We start from the raw sequence: 7,678 nt of genomic DNA on the forward strand, positions 1-7,678 counted from the left end.
AGGAAAGTTACTTTAGTCCAAAATAAGGAAGAGGCGTCCAACATCAGGATGAGACATTTAGAAGAACTTCTCAGTTCCAGAGTGTTTGAGAAGGGCCTTAGCGATTGATTGTGTGTGGAGGAGACCATATACGCTGCAGGGGTGTCCAACCTGCAGCCCGTGGGCTGCATATGGCCCAGGATGGCTATGCATGCAACCCACCACAAAATCATAAACTTACTTAAAACATTGAGATGTTTTTGTGATTACGTGTCACAGTGTATTAAATGTGTGGCCAAAGACAACTATGCTTCCAGTGTGGCCCCGAGATGCCAAAAGTTTGGGCGCCCCCCGATACGGAATCCTTACCAGATGCCTTGGTGGACCTTGAATGCTTCCGTTAGCTCTTAAATTACATGATAGGACCCTGCATCATCATCTTATTTTCAGGGCCATATTATTTTCTACTATATATTCTCGAGTGGATGGTTTCATTTAACGGAAAACATTTCGTCCTGACAATACCTTTCAGAATACAATTTTCCCCCTTAGCTCAGTTGATGGCTGTTAGTATTTATTTAGCCTAAAGTCCTCTGTTCCCTCCCTTTCATTTCCCCTCAGCCCTCTGCCTCCCTGGACCATCTGTCATTTCTGTTTTCCAAAGGAAAACGCATTTTCATTTCACAGATATACAGACTTGGGGTATAGCTGGACCATTGAAAGTGAAAGAGACGGATATTGTTTAATAGCTGTTTCTGTACTAGAGGAAGGGCCGGTTCCTCTCCTTCTCCCTATAGATGTTTCTTTCACTTAACTGACTTGATATTGTATATATATTTCATCCGAGGTGAAATTAGAAAGACCAGGAGACAGAGCAGAAATGATACTGCTTCCAATTCATCTTCACTTGCACGTTTTTTCATTGGGCCTGTCAAATGCTACGGGGGAGAAAAAAGACAAAGCTCCAGTGTGACAAATGGGCCCCAGGATTATTTTTAACAAGTCACAAAAAAAGTAGGACAGCATATCTTAATGTTTTCCTCTTTCCCTTCATCCTTCATTCAACCGAAATTTGCTGTCATTTATAAAGGTCATTGGGCCTGTGAGGAGTCAGGCAGAGAAAAAGTTGGGTTCATTCCTCAAGTCGACTCTTAAACCGTGATTCTATTGAAATACTGTGAAATAAGAGCCGGGAACTAGAATGTGTCTGAGTCTTCTAGGGAAATAGATTTTATTAGGGCCACCTGCAGTCTTCTGTCTCCGTGGGGTTATTGCGAGCATCAGGTAACATTGCATTTTTAGGTGAAAACGATGGGAATGTTAAAAGCACAATTTTTGCCTTGTTTCTCTCTTGGAATAGTAGATTGGTTTTGGACATGAAATGCTAAAGAAAAAAGAAGTTCACATGAGATACTCTTTGGCACTTCACATTTATACTGGTTTATTCCGTAACTTTTTCTCCTCATGGGAGGCATTGTGCAGTAATAGGCTCCTCAAACTGTAGATGTGATGGTAGTTAACATGAATAAAAGATAGAACACGGATGAATATTTATGGCCACTTACCCACAGTCACTTTGGTCTTGAAAGTGGACATCCAACCTGAAGGATTTATACTAATTGAAGAACTTTTAGAGCAAGTCTTGGATGTAGTACCAAATTTACTCTTGACATAAGCCAGGACTATACTTTTGCTAGGAAACTTGTCACTATAAATTTTTATGTTACAACGTGATGGGGCAGTGACGAAAGAAACAGCTCGTGACTGTTGATTGAATGCCTGCTTTGTGAAAGGCACGATGGAGGGCATTGTGGGAGGGGTCAGAAAGCTCCTCGAGGGACTTATAACCATCAATATTACATTAGTCATCATCTTAAATGCCGCATCTTGATGGAGCGGCATTGGAAATCGCGCTGTGCTTTCTCCCTGGAAAAGCTCTCAGTTAGCTTCTAATGCAACTCTCTGCTTGCTCGTGCACTTCCCTAGCTCCTCTCTCTCAGTCTCCTTTCCTGGCTCTTCCTCCCACCCCTGGAGTGCCGGAAGGACCTTGCCTGCTCCTGTGTGATCTCATCAACATGCTGACTCAGACTCTGTTGGGGCCAGCCAAGACCTCTGCCTTTAACTCCACTGGTACAACCAGCTGACTGATGCTCAAGCCAATGTAGATGTGTAATAGGAATATTAAAACAGACAGGTTCCGGGCAGAACTTGGGTTTTATCCCAACGTGACTGCCTCTCTTTCAGTCTTTTTCACATCTTTTAATTGGATTTTTACTCTACTAACTCCTCCTCAAGGGGAAAAAAAAAAACACCTCAACATTATCTTGTAAACTTTCCTTTCTTTACCCCTGACTAGACTCCCCAGTCCATCTGAAAACGCTGTCAACTCTGCCTTTAAACTACAATGAAAATCCTGGGATTGATCCCCTCTCCTCACAGGGCCACTAGTTTAGGTCTTGAATGTTTTTGCCTCATCGTCTGCCTGGCCTGATTCCTCCTCTTCTTCGGAGCTTGAAGGTTCGTCCTCCCCANGCTTCTAATGCAACTCTCTGCTTGCTCGTGCACTTCCCTAGCTCCTCTCTCTCAGTCTCCTTTCCTGGCTCTTCCTCCCACCCCTGGAGTGCCGGAAGGACCTTGCCTGCTCCTGTGTGATCTCATCAACATGCTGACTCAGACTCTGTTGGGGCCAGCCAAGACCTCTGCCTTTAACTCCACTGGTACAACCAGCTGACTGATGCTCAAGCCAATGTAGATGTGTAATAGGAATGTTGAAACAGACAGGTTCCGGGCAGAACTTGGGTTTTATCCCAACGTGACTGCCTCTCTTTCAGTCTTTTTCACATCTTTTAATTGGATTTTTATTCTACTAACTCCTCCTCAAGGGGAAAAAAAAACACCTCAACATTATCTTGTAAACTTTCCTTTCTTTACCCCTGACTGGACTCCCCAGTCCATCTGAAAACGCTGTCAACTCTGCCTTTAAACTACAATGAAAATCCTGGGATTGATCCTCTCCTCACAGGGCCACTAGTTTAGGTCTTGAATGTTTTTGCCTCATTGTCTGCCTGGCCTGATTCCTCCTCTTCTTCGGAGCTTGAAGGTTCGTCCTCCCCAGTGACATGTTTCGCTGTGGTTTTTATAGATAGAGGTTAGTTAATACCACTTAAAATAATATTCTTTTATTTTTTATTGCTAATGGAAACTCAGCGAGGGTAGAACATGATCTCTTCCATCCACTACTCCATTTTCAGCACATAAACTGGGTTTCAAATGATCAATTTGAAGGAATAAGTGGATGCTCTAATGAGAGAGTTACAACTATCAGTCACTTACTGCAATACACTGACCACGGGATATAGGGGCTGAAGAAGACGGGGCTTTTTGATGGTGCGTTCTCTTGGTATGGGTCTGCCTTCTAAATGCCACACGTACGTGGAGGAGGGGGCAGACATGTCAAGAAAGGATGTTAGGGAGCATACACTGAGTCATTGGAGAAGAGAGGGATAGCGAATGGACAAACAGTTACACCGTATTAAGGAGAGGAACTCTTGTCAGAAGTGTAGGTCGGGTCCGAATCAGGGATAGTCTTAAAACTCAAGGAATAGAATTTTTTTTTTATCATCTCAGCAGTAAGGAGCCTAAGAAAACTATAAAGAGAAGGTATTGTGTAAATCATATTTTACACTGTTTAGTCTGGCTGGATGAGAGAGAATGTGTCTGCCTTCAACCTAAACAAGCCAACAAGCTAGGTCTTAGCTGGGTAGAAAGTAGGAGATTATCCTGCCTAATTGTAGAGTGAATAAAGATAACGTAAGAAACATTACAAACAGTATTGATCTGCTAGATTTTATCTAATGACTGGATATAGGGGGGAAAGAAGTAATATTTAAAGTAAATGTTTAAATTCCTGGAGTGGGGAGAATGGCAATAGGATTAATTAATTGCCAACATGAACTGTGGGCACTGGGATTTCATCGTGAATTCTAACTTTAAATGTTTTGAACTACAGGTAATGGTAGCAATTAAGAGTACCCAGTTGTCAGTTATTTGTAAAATTTTGGCCCCCTAATTCACAATAAATAGGCCTTATTTTTAGTGTAAATACCACTGTATTGAGAGTATGTACTAAATTTTAAATTTATTTTTTAAATTTAATTTTTATTAAATAAATAGTTAACAAGGGCTTATATAGAGAACAAAGATTTGAATATTGAAGCTCATGTTTTGGAATGCTAAATCTATGGGGGCTGGCGGGTGGGGAAGGGTAGCTGAACATAAAAAAAAGGAATGAGGAAAATAGAGTGTTCCACAGAGAATCACAAAAGAAAAAGGATGGTTTGTTCAATGCTGCAAAAAAGTTGAAATTGTGGAAAGGGAATAAGAAACACTATCAAATGGTTGAACATTCTAAAAGAATAATGATTCAAAAAGTTCTGTATTTGGTGCCTATAGGGTCATTGCTAAAATTCTATTTTTCTATGTTTAATGTTAGAGAAAGTTGGTTTAATATATGATCATAAACCATGACTGAACCATGACAAACAAATGCAACTGATGTGATAAAATTGACTAAGAACTGTTAGTGCAAAAGACAGGAATAATTTGAGTCGAAGATATTTGTCTGAAATTTGGAAGTTGAAAACATAAGGATGACTTCTTAACTCAATCGTGAGCATTGCTTAACAATCGTACCAGTAGGTCAACCCACGCAGAGGTCATCTGGCTTTAGGGAAATGTAAATTTACTTGATTTGCTATTTACTATGATTATACATAATTTCTTGTAATGTTCTTTGACTAAATGCACATTGCTGTTACTCTGTAAAATTAGAGGTAATTTATAAATACCTGATAAGGTACAGCTAATTAGTTTTTTTGCTACTCAATAGAAAAGAATCCCTCAAATTAAGATTTGTTTATTTTTTGGCCCTGTAGGGCATTTACTAGTTTTATGCCTAACCATTATTTCAACATTCCTTCCCCCCTACACTGAATATAAAATTCATTTTTCCATTTTTTGGAAATGAATTAGTTTGCCTGTTGGACCTTGCTGAGTTACTGAAAAGTTTGCCTCATCCTCAGTATCCATTTACATGACAATTCTGTTTAAAATACTTGAAAATGAGCCCTGACTGGTGTAGCTCAGTGGATTGAGCATGGGTCTGTGTACCAAACAAGTGCAGTTCAATTCCCAGTCAGGGCACATGCCTGGGTTGCAGGCCAGTTCCCAGCAGGGGACGCAAAACAGGCAACCATACATTGATATTTCTCTCCCTCCTTTCCTTTCCCTCTAAAGATAAGTTAGTAAAAATCTTTAAAAAGAAAGAAAATTATACTTTAGCAATGACAAGGTTTTTATTTTTTATTTTTTCCCTCTTTTAGAAGATAGGGAAGACCTTCGAAATACGAGGGCAACAACACCAGAGATAGCAGGAGGTGGGTTCTGTGTGGAAGGGATACTGCCCTGCCTTCTCGTCCTTAGCAAGAATGTGAGTTGTGTTGTTTATTCGGTATCAGAAGTAGAGCTGTGGTACGTGTACACAATGGAATACTTCTCCGACATGAAGAAAAATCTTACCTTTTGCAACAGCCCGGGTGGAGCTGCAGACCATATGCTAAGTGAAATGAGGCAGTCAGAGAAAGACAAATACCACATGACTTCACCATATGTGGAAAATAAAGAAACAAAATAGAAACAGGCTCACAGATCACAGAAAACAGACTGACAGGTGTCAGAGGGGACAGGGGTTGGGGACTGGGTAAGAAATGTGAAGGGATTAAGCAAACAAACAAACAAACAAAAAACCCCTCATAGATGCAACAGTATGGTGATTACCAGAGGGAAAGAGGGGTGGGGGCAGGTGGGAGAGGTAAAGGGCCCATAACTAGGGAGGGAAGGAGGCTTGACTTGGGGTAATGAACACGCATCCTAATATACAAGTGATGGATTATAGAATTCTACATCTGAAACATATATAATTGTATTATAAATAATGTCACCCTAGTAAATTCAATAAAAAATTTTAAATTAAAAAATAATTGAAATGTTCTGGAGACAAGCTGGCCCAGAGAAGCACTTTCCACGGCTTAAATTCATTAAAAAAATTAATAATTTAAGTATGTTGGGGATTAAGAAGGAAACGTTCTATCAGGGGCTTGCAAAACTTGGTGCAGGCATTGGTAAAAATATAGTAACCCTTCCAAGTTTTTCCTATTCCTTATCTCCTGGCTCTTTGCTCTTCTTCCTCAATCTTTATTCCAGAGTATGTGAACAGAGAAACATCAAAAAGAAAGCAGAAAGGTATGGGGGTAAAGTCTCAGATGAACCCAAAGGAGAGAAGATAAAAATGTCGTGTGAAGGTTCTTTCCCCGTGGCAAAGATTTGTATCTGGGGAATAAGGCAGTAAGTCACACGCCTGGGTGTCCGCTTCCTCATCTACCCCATCCGGGCATTGGTGTTGCTCTAACACCCTTTCCACTGTAAATTCATTCAATGTATTATCCTAACTGGGGCGCAGAAATATATTTATATTTAGCTGCAAAGAACGACCTGGAAATGACATTTAAACAATAGCACTAACACTGTAGTCTGGGGTCAATCAATGTTCTGATATAAAGAAAAGCCTCCAGTTTGTAAACCAGGATGAGTATCAGGCGGGAGTTATAAAGGATGCTCTTTTCTCCTATTCCATGAGGATACTATATGCTCATCAACAGTGGTACTTCCCCACTTTGTTATGAGTCCTCTTTTGGAGAAAACCTGTGTATCTGAAACTCAGAGACTGCATTTGTGGCGGTGTCACAGGTTTTCATCTTTTTTCCTTTATGTTTATTTTAGTAGAAAGTGGTAAAAAATACATCAAGCCAATATTGCCTAATCAGTTTTAAATCCGAGGCTCCATTTGTTTTCACCTTGCAACGTGACTCCAAAGATTCATGAAAAACTAGAAAACTGTTTGAAGACTGGAAACTGGTTAAAAATGAGACAAGAAAAAAATCAAATAAATATTTTACTACTTTTTTTGTAGAAAGTCCTTTATCTTCTTAAAAAATTGTAAATACAAGATATGCTTATTGTAAAAATGTAAAATATAAGGGCATATAGACCATGAAATATTACAAGTTTCTCACCTACCTTTGCAAAAACAATTCTACCCAAATAATTGTGTGTATACTCTAAATTTCCTGACAAAACATTCTCTCTATGTATATATGTGTGTGTATATGTGTGTGTGTTTATCTATATATAAATGCTTATATATGCATATAGATAGATAGATAAACACACGCACATACCCTTAAAAGCTGCTGAATAAAAAACTATCAAGAGCCTGTTTAAAGTATTAGTACTTAGATAGACATGAGGAGGACATCTAGAAGCATCACGGGGTTAAAGCTGGTATATGCAACAGAGGGGAGCTCACCGGTAACTTCCAATTCCACACTCATTTCATTCCAGAGCTCCCTGCTGGGTCAGCTGAGGCTTCTCAGAATGTACTGAAGTTCTCTGACTCCCTCTGTTTCTTTCCCTTCCCTCCTGGAACTGGTGATCCCAGGAACACCACCTAATAAGGCTTTGCACAGTAATCTCCACTTCAGGGTCTAATACTAGGAGCTGAACCATCCTTCCCCCGAGTCTGGTTACTGGGAATCCATACAGCACCTCCTTACTATATCTGAACTTACAAGCAACAGCATCC

The sequence above is a fragment of the Sturnira hondurensis genome, unplaced genomic scaffold, assembly GCF_014824575.4.
Source record: "Sturnira hondurensis isolate 20B ecotype Veracruz unplaced genomic scaffold, ASM1482457v3 Scaffold0001547, whole genome shotgun sequence".
Classification (NCBI taxonomy): domain Eukaryota; kingdom Metazoa; phylum Chordata; class Mammalia; order Chiroptera; family Phyllostomidae; genus Sturnira; species Sturnira hondurensis.